General features: G+C 43.2%; 1 protein-coding gene across 1 annotated transcript in view; it reads right to left on the bottom strand.

Moving 5' to 3' along the window:
- The window catches only part of Tpst1 (tyrosylprotein sulfotransferase 1), a 93,382-nt gene extending 73,496 nt beyond the window's left edge, over positions 1–19,886 (bottom strand). Inside the window, exon 1 of the mRNA XM_076840110.2 lies at positions 19,702–19,886. The gene's annotated coding sequence lies outside the window, so the exon portion shown is untranslated. The remainder of the gene's footprint in view (positions 1–19,701) is intronic.
- Positions 19,887–20,174: the final 288 nt, after the last annotated feature.

Raw genomic sequence — 20,174 nt, 5'->3', positions numbered from 1 at the left:
TGCAGTGGCCCACAGCCATTCTTTCCTGGTTGATGATTAGCTACTTCCCACAGCAATCGTGAGCTTCTTGTGCCTATTCATGATGCCAATCAATATGGCATCAGCTTTGGCTTTGTCTAAAGTCCAGTCTGTTGCTGGTTTGTCCCTCTACTTCTAGCTTGTAAATAAAAGTAAAAATAAATGCATCACAACTGAGCCTGCCCGTGAGTACCCACAGGTTAATTTGGAGTGACAACTATGCCATTCAGCAGACACCAAACCTGAGACAAATGAACCCATGTTGCAAGGTCTCTCCATAGTCTGCTCAGGATCATAGCACCAACACGGGGCACTTTTCCCCAGCACTCTAGGGGCTGGGACTGGAGCTGGAGCCACTGCCGAGAAGTGGTAAATGGCAAGAAGAACACGATCTACACACTGACACTCTCTGAAAGTCATCTGGACTCATCTTCCTAGAGGAAAAGAACCTGTCAATAAACTTCACTGGGCAAGGAAGACCTAGTGGAATACTACTTCTAGGAGGACCTAATGTCTAGGAAACAAATAGGGCACAGGATGAACTCAATATAAGAGTTTTAGAAGTTTAAGTTAAATGAAATAATAACTGGATTGCTTCAACATGATCAGAGGGCAGGAGTGAGGGGGAGGTTCTGTAAGACGAGACTGCCGAGTCAACTTGGAAGCTAGATGACAAAAGCTGAAGTGCTCAACAGCACCATCTGTTTGTGGAAACATTTCAATTTTTTCATAATAAATAGTTAAAATACAACAAAACAAGACGTTTAAGTTACTAAGTTCTAAGTAATAATAAGTTATAAGCCTGTAAAAGAGTTTGATTATTATCAGAGTTTATTTTAACTTATAATAATAAGTTATAATTATATTATTATAACTTAAAAATAAGTTCTAAGCCTGTAAATAAGATCATGGTTGGCCACTCTGTTCCTCTTGTAGATTCTCCAAGCTCATATTTATCATTTGTTTTAAACTGCCCATGACAAAGAATACAAAGAACGCTAACTACTCAAATTATAATCTCCTTCAGTAACTCAAGTTTATGCCATTTCTCTACCAACTTCCTTTGAGAATCAAAAGCAACTAGAAAAGGGAAAAAAGATGGCATTGAATTAACTTAAAAGAAACCTACTAGAGTAAGACCTGAGTTCTGGGCTGGATGCAGGTTTTTCTTAGTCACAGGCACATTACATAAAGTGTCGAGCAGCATCCTTGCTACAGCTGGATCTGGACTGTCCTCCAGGTCTCCTGTGTGAAGGCTTGGTCTCAGGGCAGCATGTTCAGAGGTGGGGCCTTCGGAAAGTGACTGATCATGAGAGCTTGGACCCCACCAGTGGGTTAATCCACTGACAGCTGAGGAACTACAGGGGCGAGGGTGGAAACTGCTTGAGGTGGGACACGGCTGGAAGAAGCAGGTCACTGGGGATGTGCACTGGAAGGGTATTTCTTGTTGCCGGCCCCTCGCTGACCCTCTGCTCCCCAGATGCTTGAACTGAACAGCATTCCTCTGTCACCCTTTCACCGTGATGATTCTGCTTTGAAGCCAACTGACCATGGACTAAAATCTCATGAACCAAAATAATTCTTTCCTCCTTTAAAAAGTTGTTTTTCTCAGGTATTTGTCACAGTGACAAAAAGCTGACAAATGGGTTAGATAATAATCAAACTCTTTTACAAGTAATTAGAACATAAATCACAAGAGGAAGAAGACAGACTAGGGGATGTTACAAAAGGAAAAGGAAAACCTGCAAGTCCTTTTTCACTGCATGACAATGATGTGGGTCACATGAGAAGGACCTGTAAAGGATGGAGCTATGGCTCCTTCTCCTTTTTCTGGTCACCCAGCACTTGCACAAGTGGCCTGCCCTCTTCAGGACCACTGCACCCACACCAGGCGCCCGGCCCGCCTCTGCTGCTCCAGTGCCACACCCTTTCTCCCCTCCACACAGGTCTCCCCAGGGCTCCAGTCCTGCTCCCTCTTCCTGCCCCCTGCCCCGCCTTTCCTTTCGCTGCCATCAGTTGCTCCCTCTTCTGTAACCTACAGTCACTTGGTAACAACATTTTCGTGGCACATTCACCCACCTTACTAGTTTACTCCACAGACTACAAGACCCTTTAAAGCACCAATTAAAACCCTTTCCTCACCTATGCAATGGATATCTGCATTCTGGATAAAATATAAAGCAAGGAAATTACAGATGAATAACCAGCGAAACCTTTTCCTAAACCTCCCTGAAATACGTACACAGTCATCTGAAACAAAGCAAATGCTCAACAAATAAATACTGAAAATGAAACAAGGAACTACAAAAGTAAGCAGAAGCATAGTAATCTGGAAGCAATGAAACCATTTTGCAATTCCAATCATTATCCCAACAGAATTTGTTTTGAATCAACAAAATAATCATAAAATTCATAGCAGGGAGAAATAGTTTCTCTAAGTATTTGAAAAAAAGTCCAAAAGATAATAAGGTTTTTACAAAAATATTTTAACTGTGGAGATGCTAACAGTAATCAGTGGAAAAAAAAATACAAAATCCAGAAAAACATGCAATTATGTATACAAAGTCACAATGCTTCAAAAACAAATACCACAAAACAGTGACAAAAGATTATGGTACCACATTCCCTCACCACACACCCACAGTACCCTGCTTTATCTACAGCCAACCTCCCTCTTGTCTGACCACCCTCAAATCCATCAGCAATCAAGACTGCTTATCCCAAATCTCAGACCTGACCAGAGGCAAAGGAACAACTCTACCTGCAAGTTCTATGGTAAGTCAACCTCAACCAACCCTACAATGCAGATCCCTTCCTACAAAGTCTCTCCTGCTCTTCTCTTTCCTCCACTGTCAATGAACCACTTCCTCTTGAATTCCCAAGCTAAGAGCCTGAACCCTCTGCATAGTCAACTAGTAGTGCTGCACTCCCCCTGCCTCCTCAGTCCTCCCTGCTTTCCCTACCAGCATGGCATTAATCCTCACCTTCCTGCATTCTCAAAGTGTGACTCCCAACTGCTCTCCCTAACTGAGTCTAACTTCCCTGTTTCAGAAGTGATCTGAGTTCATTTATGATCTTTCAAAAATGCAAATAAATTTGGCCATACCCTGCTTAAAAGCCTTCAATAGCTTTCTACTTCTCCCAGAAAAAACAACAAAAAATCCTCACTCTAACCTGTAAGACCCTTCAGGATCCAGCCTCTTCCTCCCACTCTCACCTGATGCTCCCTCACCAACCTGAAACTTCCCTGACCTGCCCGCATCTCCACACTCACTGCACGTCTGCCATCTCTGCCACCACTTCTGGGAAGCCCTGCTAACACCTCTCCCCCCAATATGACACAGGAGTCTTTTTTCCTTTTCAGGAATGTACAACATCAGGATATATAATCATAAAAGCATGGAACACAACCCGCTCCATCCAGTCAGTAGCCCTCGCCCCACTCCCCTCCCTTCACTCCACTCATCCCTCTTCAATCCTCTTCATTTATAGTTTTTCTTTGTTTTTTTTTTTGGGGGGGGAAGTAACTAGGGATTGAACCCAGGAGTGCTTTACACTGAGCTACATCTCCAACCCCTTTTTTATTTCGAGACAGGGTTTCACTATGTTGCCTTAAACTTGAGATCCTCCTTCCTCAATCTCCCAAGTCACTGGGATTACAGGTGTGCACTACCATGCCCAGCTTCATGCTACTTCTTACATTTTATGGTTAATTTACCTATTTTTTCCAGTAAACTGTGACCTCTGGATTAAAAGTGGAAACCTTTAAATGATTCTTGTAATGCACTCTATCAGTCAATTTCATCTGCCTCTACCAATTCAGATGTCCAATGATAAATGAATCAGAATCTTATTTTTTTGCAATCACTTAGGCTTGCTGTAAGAAACATAAGTAAAAGAGCCCTGCTGGGGATGTGGCTCAAGTGGTAGCGCGCTCACCTGGCATGCGTGCGGCCTGGGTTCAATTCTCAGCACCACATACAAAGATGTTGTGCCCACCAAAAACTTAAATAAATAAATAAATAAACAAAATTCTTTAAAAAAAAAAAAAAAAAAGTAAAAGAGCCCTTCTGTCCTAGAGTAACTTTACCTATGAGGAAAAGGCAATAAACAACTCAAAGAGGATAAACAACTTGCTTACTGGTTTGATTCTTAGGAAACTATTGGCCATGCAGGAGCCCATGTCTGACTCTACACAGTGATGATCCCCAGATCAGGCTTGGGGTGAATGTAAAGCTAGGTGTGTTAACACTCAGGATACAAATGAGGTAAACTTGAGACCACCTACTATTAGCATATGGGTTAAAAATGTCAGCTTTTGAACGATATTTTCTCTATAATAACCACCTAATTAGAATGATTTACTCCCATAAATAAGCAGCATGCATATCTGCATACTTTCTGCAAGTCTCTGACCACTTCATGTGGATAAGACCAAGAATGAGGGCAAGATTTGGTCTTAAGAGATAAAGGTCTAGGCTGGGGATGTAGCTCAGTTGGTAGTGCTTGCCTCACAAGCACAAAGCCCTGGGTTCGATCTCCAGTACCACTAAAAAGTGAAAATTGAAAAAATAAATAAATTTTAAAAAAGAGAGAGATAAAGGACTAGCTGGGCATGGTGGCCTTCGCCTGTAATCCCAGAGGCTGAGACAGGAGGACCGTGAGTTCATAGTCAGCCTCAGTAAAGTGAGGCTCTAAGCAACTCACTGAGACCCTATCTCTAAATTTTTGTATTTACAAAATAGGGCTGGGGGGGGCTGGGGTTGTGGCTCAGTGGTACAGCACTTGCCTAGCACGTGTGAGGCGCTGGATTCCATCCTCAGCACCAAATAAGTAAATAAATAAATGTATTGTGTCTAACTACAACTAAAAAGAAAATATTTAAAATAAATAAATAAATAAATCGAAATAGGGCTGGGGATGTGGCTTGGTGGCCATGTGCCCCTGAGTTCAATCCCTGGTACCAAAATAGAAAAAGAGATAAAGGTCTAAGCGGAAGACAAGTGGCTCTGTAATTTGTGTTTTTATCAGTGTGGTTTCACTGGAGCCCACTCACTCCTAGGTAAAGAGGTTCCCACTTCTGTTGTGGGAGATTAAACCTCTGACCCAAAATTACTCATAGCTTAACTTCTATGACCTTTTCTATAAAAAACTGAACAGGAAGTCTTTCATCAGAAACCACTATTATAGGGGGCTGGGACTCAGTGGTAGATCACTTGCCTAGCATGTGTGAGGCACTGGGTTCGATTCTTTGCACCACATTAAAAAATAAAAAAAATAAAGATACCATGATAGTGTACAACTAAAAGGAAAAAAAAAAGAAACCACTCTATAGTAATTTCTATGGGAAAAATCTAATTGCCTTACTATTTTACCTTCTTGCACATTACTGAGGATTTAGCATATAATCATATATTGTCATTTAACTTTTCTAAGGTGGAAACTTCCTTCGGTTCAATAATGAACTGGGTGAAATCCCTGGCAACAGTACCTGAGTGTGGAATGTTCTCCTATGTAGCCTTACTCCACATTTCAATTGAGCACTTACCGAGCATGTAGACAAGTGTGATTCATCATCTGACTTCAAAAAACCAGCAGGGAGAGAAAACACACTATGCACACATGCCATGATGGAAAAACAAGGTCAAACAAAAGGGATGCACAAAGACACAGGGGGGTCTCCAGGAAGGGGCATGGCCACAGATCAGAATGAGTCTATGAGAGTGAGCAGCAGTTCCACCACAGGGGGCAGTGTTTTGAGCAAAGAAAACAGTGTAACGGGCTGGGGTTGGGGCTCAGGGTAGAGCGCTCACCTCGCATGTGTGAGGCACTGGGTTCAATCCTCAGCACCTCGAACAATTAAATAAAATAAAGGGACAATTAAAAAAAAAACAGTGTAACAAGAACTCTCAAAGTGGAAGAGAACAGCACACACTGAGGAAATATTAAGTAAAACTAATAAGTAATAGCTTACTCTGGATGTAGGAAGTAAGAGAACAAAACAGAAACAAGCAGAATCACAGACCTCAGAGCTGTGACCCTTCGATAAACAGGCTAAAATGCTGTGTGTGAAGCCCCTCAGCCACACAGAGGTAAGTAAAGTGGAAGGCACTTCCAGGATGCAAAGGAAGGACTTCCACAAGTCACTCCTCCATAGAGCAACAAGAACACTGGCAAAAACGGTCAAGACCAACTTTGTCAGAACTCTGAAAATTGAAGGCTTACAGGAATCCAAGGAATGTTTATACAAGGAAAGCGGCTGACTCTTAGTGAGCAGAGCGAGTTTGTGGCATTTTAATTTGCCTTGGACTCCTCTCCTCAGCTCTGAAGAAGCCTTGAAAACTTTCCAGCAACCTTGCAAACACCTTAGGAACACCACAGCCCAGTGGCCACGCTTGGTGGCAGAACAGATCAAGAGCACTCCACAGGGCTGGGGATGTGGCTCAAGCGGTAGCGCACTCGCCTGGCATGCGTGCGGCCCGAGTTCAATCCTCAGCACCACATACAAACAAAGATGTTGTGTACGCTGAGACTAAAAAATAAATATTAAAAAAAAATTCTCTCTCTCTCTCTCTCTCTCTCTCTCTCTCTCTCTCAGAAAAAAAAAAAAAAAGAGCACTCCACAAAAAGCATTCCCAAGACCTGTCACTATCTAACCTACCCAGCCGCTCTCCAGAAGACTACACTCCAGGCTTTGACCATCTGACAGGCTCAGAGCTCCCTAGATGGCAACAGTCCTATTCCCAGGGCATTTGTTAAAAACAACCAGAGACAACTGTTCAGCTTCACAGCTCAGGCAGCAGCAGTAACAAATGGAGCAAACGATGTAAATTAAAAATAAAAAAATTATTTTTAAATTAACAGGAGAATTTTGGGAAAAAGATGTTCAGACAGTGGAGAAAACCTCAACATATTCCTGAGAATCTAGAAGGCATACGTGTCCCCAGGAGAGACTTGGAAAGGCCCTGTCTTGCCACTGGCTGACATCCACGTTCTAAACCAGCAAGAAATGAAGGCTGAGCCAGTACAGTAAGGGAGCCACTCTACACATGCACACTCAGCAAAGGTCGCATGACCTGCTGTCTCCAGATACGTAAGGGAATCTGTCCTACTTCAGTGGGCCACTGGGCTAATAAAGCAGAGACTTCAGTAGTTACACAGGGAAAAAAACACAGATTTTACAGAATTTGTCCCAGAAAGTCACAAAACAAAGAGCAAAAACAAATCCTGAGAGGGTGAGTGTTTAATTTCCAAAGTACCCATATTTTATACTATTTAAAACACTTGCCTTTCAACAAAAAAAAAAAATGATTAGACGCATAAAGTGATAGGAAAGTACAGGGGAGTGGAGAGAGGAAGGCAATACATAGAATCTATCCCTGAGGAGCCCAAACCCTGCGTTTACTGGACAAAGACTTCATTGTAAATATATTCAAAGAACTAAATGAGACCACTTACAATGAATTAAAGGAAATTACGAAACAAACAGAAATTATTTTTTTAAACAAAACTGAAAGAACTAGAAGAGAAAAATTCACTAAAGGGTCTTAACGACAAACTTAGGCTAGGAGGAGGAAGAGGCAGGAAACAAAGACCAATTATCCACACTGAAGAAGAGAAAGAAAAAGAATGAAGAAAAACTAATACACCACACATGCCAATGCATGCAGAAAGGAAGTTTCAGAAGAGGAGAAGGAAACAACAAGAGTTGTGGAAGTAATGGCTGAAAACATCCCAAATGCAACATAAGCACTCATCTCCACATATTAAGTAGGAAAGACAAAGTGATCTACACTTAGACACACAATACTAAAACTGTGAGGAGCAAGAGAAATGAAACTCGAGCATACAAAATTCCTAATAAGATACACAGCTGACTGCTCATCCACAATCAGAGTGGTCAGAAGGTAGTGTCATGGTGTGTTCCCAGTGAAGAAAGGCCCCTCAACCAAGAACCATATGTTCAATGAGACTGTCCTTTGAAAATAAAGGGATCAGACATTCCAAGTAAACAAAAACTGAGATTTGTCACAAGGAGAGCTGCCTATGAGAAATAACAAAAGGTGTCTTCAGGGCTAAAATGAAAAAGCACTAAACAGTAATTCAAATCCACATTAAGAAATAAGCAGCACCAAGGTAACTACACAGAAAAACACCAAAGATAGTAAAGTATATTTTTGTTTATAATTCTTCTGAGCTGAATTAAAAGAAATCTGTATAAAGCAATAGTTACAGAACTGTTGACGAGTTTATAATGTAGAAGGTGTAATTTCAAAGAGGAAGTAGAAAGAAATGAGCAGGGCTCTATTAAAGCCAACTTTTTGTACACTATTGAAATTAAGTTGGTATTACTCCAAACTATATTGTTTTAGATTATCAATTCTAATCACCAGTAAAATTGAAAAGTACAGTCAAGGGCCACATAAAACCACTCTGGTCAACAGCAGGCCACAAATGACGACAGTGGCCCCATGAGACTATAATGCAGCTGAAAGATCCCATCACTAGTGACACCACAGTCATCACAGCATATGGTTCAATGCACTGCCCATGCGTGTGACGTGAGGCATCTGTAAAGAGACCTATCGTATTGCCAGTCAATGTGAAAGTATGGCATATACAATTATGTACAATACACAAAATTCAATAACAACTACATTAACTTAAAAATATAAGGTACCTCAGAACAGTGCTCACTGTTACACCAGCACAGCCTCCTGCATGCCATGCTTGCCATGTCTCTTGACCACGACACCAGGCTACATTGAGTGACTGCCCTATTATGTCCTGTCTGTGTAAATACATTGTGATATGTGCACAAGGACAAAATCACCTAAAGAAGCATTTCTCAGACTATATCTTTGTCACAGAGCATGATGGCACGTGCCTGTAACCCCAGTGACACAGGAGGCTGAGGTAGGAGGATTGCAAATTCAAGACCAGCCTCAGCAAGTTAGTGAGGCCCTAAGAACTTAGCAAGACCCTGTCTCTAAATAATACATTTTTTAAAAGGGTTGGGGACATGGCTCAGTGGTTAAACAACCCTGGGTTAAATCCCCAGTACCAAAAAAAAAAAAAAAAAAAAAAAAAAAAAAAAAAAAATTCTTTGTCTCTAAGTAATACATGACTGCAAGTAAAAGAAATGATAACTAAAACATATACAGGAAATTAATTAATACAAACAATAGTAATGGAAAAAGAAAAGCAAAAAAGAACATACAACTAGACCTAACAAACATATATAATAAAACAAATAGTAAAATAGTAGATGCAAATCCTAATATACTAGTAATTACATTAAATGTAAATGGATTAAAAACTTTCAACAGGCAGTGATTGAGAATGGGCCAAAAACGAAAAATGAAAAACATGATCCAAATATATGCTTTCTACAAGACACACTTTAGACTCAAAGACCAAACCAGACAGGCTGAAAGCCACAGAGAGGCAAAGGTATGTCATGCAAACCGCAACCAAGAGACCCTGCACTGTCTATAACACACTGGATATGATACACTTGAAAACAAAATTGTCACTAGAGACTAAAAAGGTACATCTTATAAGAGGTGAATCTAATAACTGACAAAACCGCAAAATAATCATAAATACGCATGCAACTAACATTAGAGCCCTAAAATGCACTGTGAAAACTGACATAATTGAAATGAGAAATAGAGAATTCAGCATTAATAGTCAGAGACTTCAATATTCCACTTCAATAACTAGACAAAATATTACTGAGAAATGGAAGAGATGAACAGCTACAAAGCAACTAGACCTAACATCTATAAAACCCTCCAGGCAACAAGTGCAGCCTGTACATTACTTGTAAATGTATGTTTCTAGGATAAATCCTGTGTGAAGGCACAGAATGAGTCTATTATGGTTTGGATACCAGGTGTCCCCCAAAAGCTCATGTGAGCAGTGCAAGAAGGCTTAGAGGTAAAATAATTGGGTTATGAGAGCCTTGACCCAATCAGTGAATTAATCCCCTAACAGGAAGTGACTGAGTGGTAACTGAAGGCAGGTAGGATGTGGCTGGAGGTGGGTCGCAGGAGGCACCCTTTAGGGGTAGAAAGTCTGTATCTGGTGAGTAGAGTCTCTCTGCTCTGTGGTGGATGTCCTGAGCTGCTCTCCTCCACAACACTCTCTTCCATGATATCCTGCCTCAAGCCCCAAGGAATGGAGCAAGCCGTCAACAGGACTGAGACCTCTGAAACTTTGAGCCTGTTGGGTGCAGAGCAGGCTGAACTGTGTTGTCTGCAGGGCAGGCTGAACAGATGTTGGCTGCAAGATAGCCCACACACTCAAACCCCCCTCTATCTGGTCCTTCATCACCTGTTTGTGTCAAGTCCCGCTCAAGGCTGAGCACTCAACCCCCTTGGGCCAACAAGGCAGCTTGCAGACCCAGAGGCCCCATTAGATTTGGGCTATAAAAACTCCCTCCTGCCAGGCCCCCCTCTCTCTTGCTCTCTCTCTTGCTCTCTCTCTCTCTCTCTCTCTCTCTTGCTCCCTCTCTCTTGCTCTCTCTCTTGCTTTCTCTGTCTCTCTTGCATGTGCTTCCTCTCTCTCTTTCTCACTCTCTCTCTCTTTCCTTCTTTCTTTTCTCTCTGTTGCACTGCTGCAATAAAGATCTTTTGGTTGCTCCGAGTGTTGTGGTCACTTTCCTTTCAGAGCCCCCAAATAAACTTTTCCTCCTCTAAAATTACTATTCTCAGATCTTTCAGTGACAGCAACAAAAAGCCAACTACAACAATTCTTAATGTATTTAAATGACAGAAATCATACAAAGTATTATTTTATGAAAATTAGAAAACATTACCCAAAAAAGTTTAGAAAATTCACAAATATGGATTAAACATCACCCTTCCAAAACAACCATTGAGCCTAAAAGATAACATAAGAAAGTTACAAAACACAATGAAATGACATCCTATAAAACTTATAGGATGCAACAAAAGCAGGGCTATGAGTGAAATCTACAGTGGTAAATACTTATACTAAAAAAGATCACAAACCAACAACATGATTATTCCCCTAGGAAACCTGAAAAAGAAGAAACCAAACCAAAGCCAGAAGGAAGGAAATAATAAATACTAAAGTAAAATTAATGAAACACAGAATATAACATGAGAACATCAACAAAACAAAAGTTGGTTCTTTGAAAGGATCAGGAATATTGACAATCCTTTAGCAAGACTGATGACAATGAGAGAGAAGACTCAAATTACTAAAACCTGTAACAAATAAAAGGCAGACAAAACTGTTATGGTTTGGATGTGCAGTGACCCCCCAAAAGCTCACATGTGAGACAATCCAAGAAGGTTCAGAGGAGAAATGATTGGGTTGTGAGAGCCTTGATCAATCAGTGATTTAACCCCTGACAGGGATTACCAAGGTGGTAATGAAATGACGGGTGTGGCTGGAGGAGGGGGGAACTGGGGCGAGGCTTTGGGTATATATTTGTGGAGTCCCTATGCTTTCTGATTGCGGAAGCTGCTTCCCTCTGCCACACTCTGCTGCCATGTTGTTCCAGTCTCACCTCCAGCCCTAAGGAAAGGAACTGTGGTAGTGCTGGCATATCTTTGCTGATGGTGTCACCAGTGATGCAATTTTTCCAAAGGAGCTGTCAATTGGCTTGGTGTTGTGGCATTTCTGTATCCTCCTCCCTTCTGCTAGTGATGGTCTAAAATTTGGGGGCCAATGGCTATATGCTGGACCGGTAGTCAGTGACGGGTATGATCCAATTGCAGTGGTATCAACCTAAGACAGGAGGCTGACGCCTAAAGGTCAGTTTTCCGATGACGGGTAAGAACCATATGTTGAATTGGACAACCTACCAGGCACGGTCCTTAAGCCACATTACTTGTTGTTTAATTAATCAGAAGGGGGGAGATGCTGGGAGCCATCAGCCAAGTAGGTATGACAATTTCCTTGCCAGCGTACCCCCATGTTTCTTTAGTGGAAGGACTCGTGGAAATAGGACATTTTGCAGCGACATTGCATGTAAGGTGACCTTGCTCAAGGACCAGGGCGGATGCGTGTTTAGGGTGTTCCCAGTTTAGCATAATCTGAGTTTAGGGCGGTCCCCGTTTAGAATAGGGCGTATCCTGCTGCCTGAGTTCCTCTTGAGTTCTTAGGGTCAGACAGTATATTTGGGAGACAGAAGCCCAGTGGGTGTGGATTTGGGCAGAGAACGTGGATTTCCCCAGAACGTGTTTATAGAAGGCCGGTGTGAGATCCGGAAAAAAGAATTGCTGTTTGAATCTACAAAGCTGTAAGTGGCTCGTGATTTGTGCCCAGCCAGACTGCGGCAAGGAACTGTCTGTGGATTAAGACCTCTGAAACTGTGAGCCCCCAAATAAACTCTTCCTCCTTTACAGTTGTGCCGGTCGGGTCATTTAGTCACAGCAGTGAAAAAGCTGACTAAAACACTATCAATCTTAACAGAAATAAAAATGATGAAAAACAATTGTAATTCAACAAGTGACATAAACTAGATGAAATGGACAAATTCCTAAAAGACACAAACTACCGAAATCAAGTCGCAAAGAAATTTTTAAAAATATGAATATACCTATAAGAAGAGAAAGAATTAAGTAATTAAAAGCTTCCCACAGCTGGGCATATTGGCACACACCTGTAAACCCAGCAACTTGGGAGGCTGAGGCAGGAGGATTTTGAGTTCAAAGCCAGCCTCAGCAACTTAGTGAGACCCTGAACCAAACCAAAGCCAATACCTGGTGCCAAACAAACAAACAAACAAAAAACCTTCCCACAAAGAAAAGCCCAGAACGGAAGGCTCCACTGCTGAATTCCCAATGGTAAGGAATTAACACTAATTCTTTTTTAATATTTTTTTTAGTTGTTGATAGACCTTTATTTTATTCATTTATTTATATGTGGTACTGAGGATCCACCCAAGTGCCTCACACATGTCAGGCAAGTCTACTGCTGAGCCACAACCCCAGCACCCCCAACACAAATTCTTAACAAGCTCTTCTAGACCTGCAGGGACACATCCAATTAAGCTGCTCATGACTAGATGACTTGGTTTTTTTTTTTTTTTTTTTTTTTCCTGTAATACAAATGTTAACTTAAAAAAAAAAAAAAAAAAAAAAAAGCTACTTTAAAAACCTTTTTTTTAAAAAAAAAAAAAAAAAGAGCTCTGCTAAAATACATTAGAGGGGGACTGGGATTGTGGCTCAGCGGTAGAATGCTTGCCTAGCAAGGGCAGGACCCGGGTTCTGTCCTCAGCAACACATAAAAATAAAAGGCACTATGTTGTGTCCATCTACACCTAAAAAACAAATATTAAAAAAAAAAAAATACAGAAGAGGAAGAAACACTTCTGAACTCATTATATGAGGACTATTTTACCCTGATTTCAAAACTAAACAAACACTACAAAAACTAAACTACATGCTGGGTGCAGTGACACATGCCTGCAATTCCAGTGGCTCAGGAGGCTGAGGCAGGAGGATTGCAATTTCAAAGTCAGCCTCAGCAAAAGTGAGGCACTAAGCAACTCAGTGAGACCCTGTCCCTAAATAAATGACAAATTTATTTAGAGGATGTGGCTCAGTGGTTGAATGCTCCTGAGTTCAATCCCCAGTACCAAAATAAACTACAGACCAGTATTTTTTTAATATTTATTTTTTAGTTGTAGTGTACCTTTATTTATTTCCATGTGGTGCTGAGGATTAAACCTAGGGCTCTTACATGTGCTAGGTGAGCGCTCTACTGCTGAGCCATGACCCCAAAGACCCCCAGACCAATATTTATAAAAAATAAATGAAAAATCCTCAATTAAATATCAGCAAACTGCCCTAACAACATATATAAACATTACATATCATGAGGGTGTTTTATCCTGAAAATGCAAGGTTGGTCCAACGTAAGAAAACCAACAAAATACACATTGACAGAAAACACATGATCCTACCTACAGGCACAGAAAAGGCACTTGATAAAATTCAACACACCCTTTCATAATAAACATGGAGTAAAATAGAAACAGAAGAAAACCTCATCAGCCTAGTAAAATGGACATTTAAGAAAGTGCACAAGCTGGGTGTAGTGGTTCACGTCTGTAATCCCTCCTGCTGAGGCAGGAGGACCCCAAGTTCAAAGCCAGACTCAGCAACTTAGCAAGGCCCTAAGCCTTAGGGAGACCTGTCTCAAAATAAAAAGGGGGGCAGGGGATGTGGCTCAGTAGTTAAGTGCCTCTGGGTTCAATCCTTGGTACCAAAAAAAAAAAAAAAGTACATAGTAATTTCACACTTAATGACCTCCCTGGAACAAGAGAAAATATCCATTCACAACTCTGCTATTCAACATTGCATAGGAGGTTCTAGCCAGGGCAAAAAGGCATGAAAAATAAATTAAAAGGCACTCAGTTTGGAATGAAGAAGTATGATCAGAGGGGCTGCAGTTGTGACTCATTGGGAGAGCATTTGCCTGGCAAATGTGTGGCTCTGGGTTCAATTCTCAGCCCCACATAAAAATAAATAAATAAAGGTATTGTGCCCATCTATAACTACAAAGAAATTTTTTAAAAGTACAGAGATTGCATAGTCTTATATATGTATATATTATAATTGCATATGAATATATTACAATATAAAGACAACGAAATCTTAATATCGGAACAGTTCTCCAGAGAAAATAAACAAATGGTCAAAAAACACATGAAAATTTGCTCAAACATTAGCCATCTGGGATGTTCAAATCAAAACCACAATAAGATTCAGCTTCACACCCACAAGGATGGCTAGAATCAAAATGCCAGATAGTAATAAGCTTTGGTGAGTAGTGGAGAAAATGGACCCTCATACACTGTTAGTGGAAATGTGAAATAGTCTAGTCACGCTGACCTGCAGTCCCTCCCAGTGTAAACCTTTGGGTTCTAGAGCCATCCCATGACTCAACAATGAGGCTACTGCAGAAAGCACACCCACAGAAAGACTTGGGCATGTGCATTCACAGCAGCGCTCTCCACAGCAGAGTGGGAAAAAACCAAATACCCAGCAACTGATTAATGGATAAACAAAATGCAGCCTATCCACAAACTGTTCTGTTATTCGCTGATAAATACTTCTGCTCTTCTGGTTCTTTTCCTATTCTTTTCCAGCACTGATGTTCTGATGTTCTTGTAAACATGAGGCTTGTTCCTGACTCTCTGCACTATTCTTTCTGCTTGAAAAACTCTTCTAGCTGATTCATCACTGTATGGCTCGCTCTTTCGTGTCTTTCTGATCTTCAACCATGTGTCACCTCTCAAAACAAGTCTCCCCAGTCGTCTATCCAAACTATTTAGCCAATCACTTATCAACTGTTCTATTTTTTTCTCTGAGAGGGAGGATGAAGGTTTGGCTCAGTGGTAGAGATGTGACTAGCATTAGGGAGGTCCTGGGTTTGATCTTCAGCACCAAGGAGAAAAAGTGTCTATTTTTATCAGAGGGCTTACCTGCAATGCTTTTCTCTTACATATGAGCAAGTAACTTTTCCTTTTCACCACTGTCTCATCAATCATAGTGCCTAAATAGATTTCTTGATTTAGGGAGAAAGAAATTAAATACTGACATATGCTACGCTAGGGAAGAAAGTTGTAGACATTATGCTGAGTGAAAGAAGCCAGTAACAAAAGACAACACATTGTATGATTCCATTAATGACATATCCAGAATAGTTATTTTTCTTTTTTTTTTTTCTCGTGTGTGTGTGTGTGTGTGTGTGTGTGTGTGTTGCTGGGGATTGAACCCAGGGCCTTGGGCACATAAGGCAAGCACTCTACCAACTGAGCTATATCCCCAGCCTTAGTTATTTCTATTCTATAATATAAATCTAAAGAGACATAAAATAGATTAGTGATTTCCTAAGGACAGAAGAGATGGGTGGGAGCACTGAAGATGATGGTTAAGAAGTATATGGTATATTTGCCAGGCGCAATAACACATGCCTATAATCAATCCCAGCAGCTCAGGAGGCTGAGGTTAAGTATCCCTGGGTCCAATTCCCAGTACCACCAAAAAAAAAAAAAGAAAGAAAGAAAAAGAAATTGAGGGGCTGGGTTGTGGTTCAGTGGCAGAGCACTTGCCAAGCACTTGTGAGACACTGAGTTCCTCAGCACCACATAAAGATAAATAAATAGGGCTGGAGTTGTGGCTCAGCAGTAGAGCACTTGCCTAGCACGTGCAAGGCCCTGGGTTTGATCCTCAACACCACATATAAATAAATAAATAAAGATACTATGTCCAACTACAACTAAAAAATAAATATTTTTAAAAAATAAATAAATGAATGAATAAAGGTATTGTGTCCATCTACAACTAAAAATAAAATAAAAACGAGCAGCACAATCAGATCACTCTTTAAAAATGGAACAAGTCCTAAGAGTAGTGTGAAGGATGAACCAGAGTTCAGGACCCAGCAGCTAACTGCTCAGGAAGCATATAACCAAGACCTGAACTAATCTCTGCCAATGAGAGAACGATGTAAGGTAGCAGCAAGAGGAAGTAGGACAGACATAACCTTCGGAGTATGGAGGATGGCCATGAGATTACAAGATGAAGGCCTTAAACAGGAGGAAAGCTTCGGTGTGTGCTTAAGAGGCCCATGGGTAGAGTTAAGGAAGGAAAAGATGACCATGTATGAAAAACCAATCATCCATGTATGGCGATCCAGTAGAGGGATGAAAACTGGGCCCTGAACTTCAAGGAAAATGGGGACTGCACAAATATCTTTTAAAACCTTAAACACAAGTGCAATTTAAAGTCACAAATGTGTGATCTCACAAGGAAGCCAGAGAAAACAGAAATGGGCAAAAATGAAACACTAGCCATGAGGTAGGAGGATCACAAGTTCAAAGCCAGCCTCAGCAAAATCGAGGCACTGAGCAACTCAGTGAGACCCTGTCTCTAAATAAAATACAAAATAGGGCTGGGGATGGGGCTCACTGGTCGAGTGCCCCTGAGTTCAATCCCCAGTACCAAAAAAAAAGAGAGAGAGGAGGAGGAGGAAGAGGAGGGAGGAGGAAGAGGAGGAAGGAAGAGGAAGAGAGGGAGGAGGAGGAGGAAGGAGGAGGAGGAGGAGGAGGAAGGAGGAGGAGGAGGAAGGAGGAGGAGAAAGAGGAGGAGGAGGAAGAAGAAGGAGGAGAAAGAGGAGGAGGGAGGAAGAGAGGGAGGAGGAGGAGGAAGGAGGAGGAGGAGGAAGGAAGAGGAGGAGGAGGAAGGAAGAGGAGGAGGAGGAGGAAGGAGGAGGAGGAGAAGAAAGGAGGAGGAGGAGGAGGAAGGAGGAGGAGAAGGAAGGAAGAGGAGGTAGGAGGAGGAGAAGGAAGGAAGAGGAGGTAGGAGGAGGAAGAGGAGGAGGAGGAAGAAGAAGAGGAGGAGGAGGAGAAGGAGGAGGGAGGAGGAGGAGAAGGAAGGAAGAGGAGGAGGAGTAGGAAGGAAGAGGAGGAGGAGGAAGGAGGAGGAGGAGGAGGAAGGAGGAGTTGGAAGAAGGACAAGAAGAAGGAGGAGGAAGATGAGGAGAAGGGGAGGAGGAAGAAGAAGAAGAAGAGGAGGAGGAGGAGGACGACGAAGAAAGGAAGAAGACAAAAAGAGGGAAGCAGCAAGGGAAGGTTTGTTTTGTTTTGGAAGGTGGAAACCTGAGCATGTATACATGCTGAGAAAAAGGACTACATGGGCAAAGACCAAAGAGATCAGCCTTGAAGAAAATAGAACAGAAATGAGATGAGTACAGGCACCAACAGATCCTTGAGAGGCCAGACTAATACCCACTACCTCTTCCATGAAGCAGAAGGTCAAACAAGCAGTAAGAAAGCAAGGGTGAGAGAAGAGTAGCAATGCAGGCTTTAGTACATCAGAGGGACCCAAGAGATGATTCAAAGGGTCTCCAGTGCAAGTGAAGTTGGATTGGGAAGTTTAGATCGGCACCTAGAGCACTGTTACATGATTTTCTCCAGTCTACCCTGGGGAGCCCAGAAGCAGGAAAAGTTGATTCAGGCTTGACACCATCACAGCAAATGTGGTGAGAACAGCACAAGGCCCAAAACAATGCTTTGATAATTTTAAAGTCAAATTTATTTTGCTCTTTTGAAAAACTGTTATTCTCCGACAGACAGTATTGGGAAAGTAGGAGAGAGACACCTGGAAGGTTCCTCTTAACCCTTACAGAACTTGTGACAACTTTCACTCTTAAGCCTATCTGATCCCTTCAGCAGCTGATTCCAAGCCTGAGTTCATCTGGCTTTTTAAAAATTTGTTTCAATTGTTATACATGACGGTAGAATGCATTTTGACACTTCATACATAAATTGAGTATAACTTCTCATTCATCTGGTTGTTCATCTAGTTACATAGGTCATGTAATCATACATGCACACAGGGTACTGATGTCTGATTCATTCTACTACCATTCCTCCTCTGGCTTTTAAGGGGTGAAAATTCACTGCAGCTCCCTGAATTAGCCAACTAATAAATAAACAAGTCAACAGGATTACAGAAAAATACTGCTTCAGCCAGGAGGTAGGGGCTCTTTCTTCCCTAAAACAAAGGTTTGCTAAACTGTTTAGATGAGGGGGGAGGATGGAATTATATCACAAAGCTCCCTGAACAGCAATCTAAGAATTTTTTACAAAGGGAATTAACATAAAATAATATAAGCCACAAAGATAGCAGAACTGAGTTTGTTTTGAATAATAAAATGCAGTATGTAGTTGACAGTGAAATCCCTTCATTCATCCTTCCATCTCCCATACCTCTCTTATGGTAGAAGAGTCAAAAATCCCTCTGGTTACTGGATTTCTGGCACTATCCGGAGAGCACAAAAAGGCCTAGAAAGAGGCAGAGGCTGATGGTGTGAACATTCATCGTGTGCCAAACTTACTGTGTGGCAGGCCCAGAGCTGGGCACCTTACATATTCTGGGTGCAGGTAATTTAATGACGAATTGCCTGCTGAGTCTATGGATCTGGCATGCTGAGAAGAGTAGGAAAGTGATTTAAGTGGAAAGGAAGGAAGAAGTTAGAAACGTGGATGATAAGTTGGAAAAGGAAGGCATCTGGGAGCCAAAAGGCAAGACCCAGGAGCACCTTGTGGGGGACCAGCAACTGAAATGCACCCACACACACACTAGGTCGCGGGGAGACTGAAATGCAAAGGTGTAAGATATAAAGGCTAGGCATGGAGTGGGAGCCACTGAAACACGAAGGGGACAGAAGGCACACATGAAGGCTAGGGATGGGGCCCTGGGTGAGTACGGCTGAAACGCAGGGGCAGGCAGGAAGGCTAGGATGGGGCGTGTGGGGAAGAGGCTGACTCAAATGCAAAGGGAGCTCGGTGCTGGGATGACTGAAAGGCAGAGGAGCTTCGCGGGAAGGCTAGGGTGGGGGTGGGACGACTGAAATGCAAGGGGGCGCGGCAGGAAGGCCGGGACGGACGGGAGCAGGGCGGCGGCAGCGAAGCCCGGCGAGGGGCGCGCAAACGCGGCTCCCTGCGGGGCGCGGACGCGAGAAGCCCCGAAGGGATGCGGGGCTGGGACGCCGCGGCGCTTGGGGAGGGCAGGGGAAGAGAAGGAGGGGAAAAGGGCAGGCAGGGAGGGCAGCGCAGGGCAGCGCAGATCGGGGCAGGCCGGGGCAGGCCGGGGCGCGGCGGGCGGCGGGCGGCAGCAGCAGCCCCCTTACCTGCGACCAGCGAGGAGCCGCCGCGCCACCGCGCCGGCATGCTGAGCCCAGACACCTCCCCCACCGCCTTAGGTGGGCTCCATCGCGTCGGCCCGGGAGCCCGCCCTCGCCGCCGAGCGCCGCCGCCGCCGCCGCCGCCGCCAACCCGGGCCGGCCCCGGGAGACGTGCCGCCGCGACCCGCACCGCGGCCGCCTCAGCAGCGACTCCCGAGGTCGTCGCCCCAGCGCGCGCCGGGAGGCAGCGGCCTCTCACGCGCGTCGCGATTGGCTGCCGGGGGCCCGGCCGCGCTCCGTGTGGGCCTCTCTGATTCGCTGGCTCTGGAGGACCACCCTTGGAGGCGGGGCTTGGGTCGGAACGCCAAGGGGCGGGGTCCCAGGTCCTGCGCGTGCGCGCCCGAGGGCCCTGGCCGCCACCTGCCAGCGGCCTGTCACCCGATCGGCAGCACGCGTGGCCAACCGCAGGGCTGTAGCCC

The sequence above is a fragment of the Callospermophilus lateralis genome, chromosome 19, assembly GCF_048772815.1.
Source record: "Callospermophilus lateralis isolate mCalLat2 chromosome 19, mCalLat2.hap1, whole genome shotgun sequence".
NCBI lineage: Eukaryota > Metazoa > Chordata > Mammalia > Rodentia > Sciuridae > Callospermophilus > Callospermophilus lateralis.
This window is presented reverse-complemented; position numbering and strand designations above follow the sequence as displayed.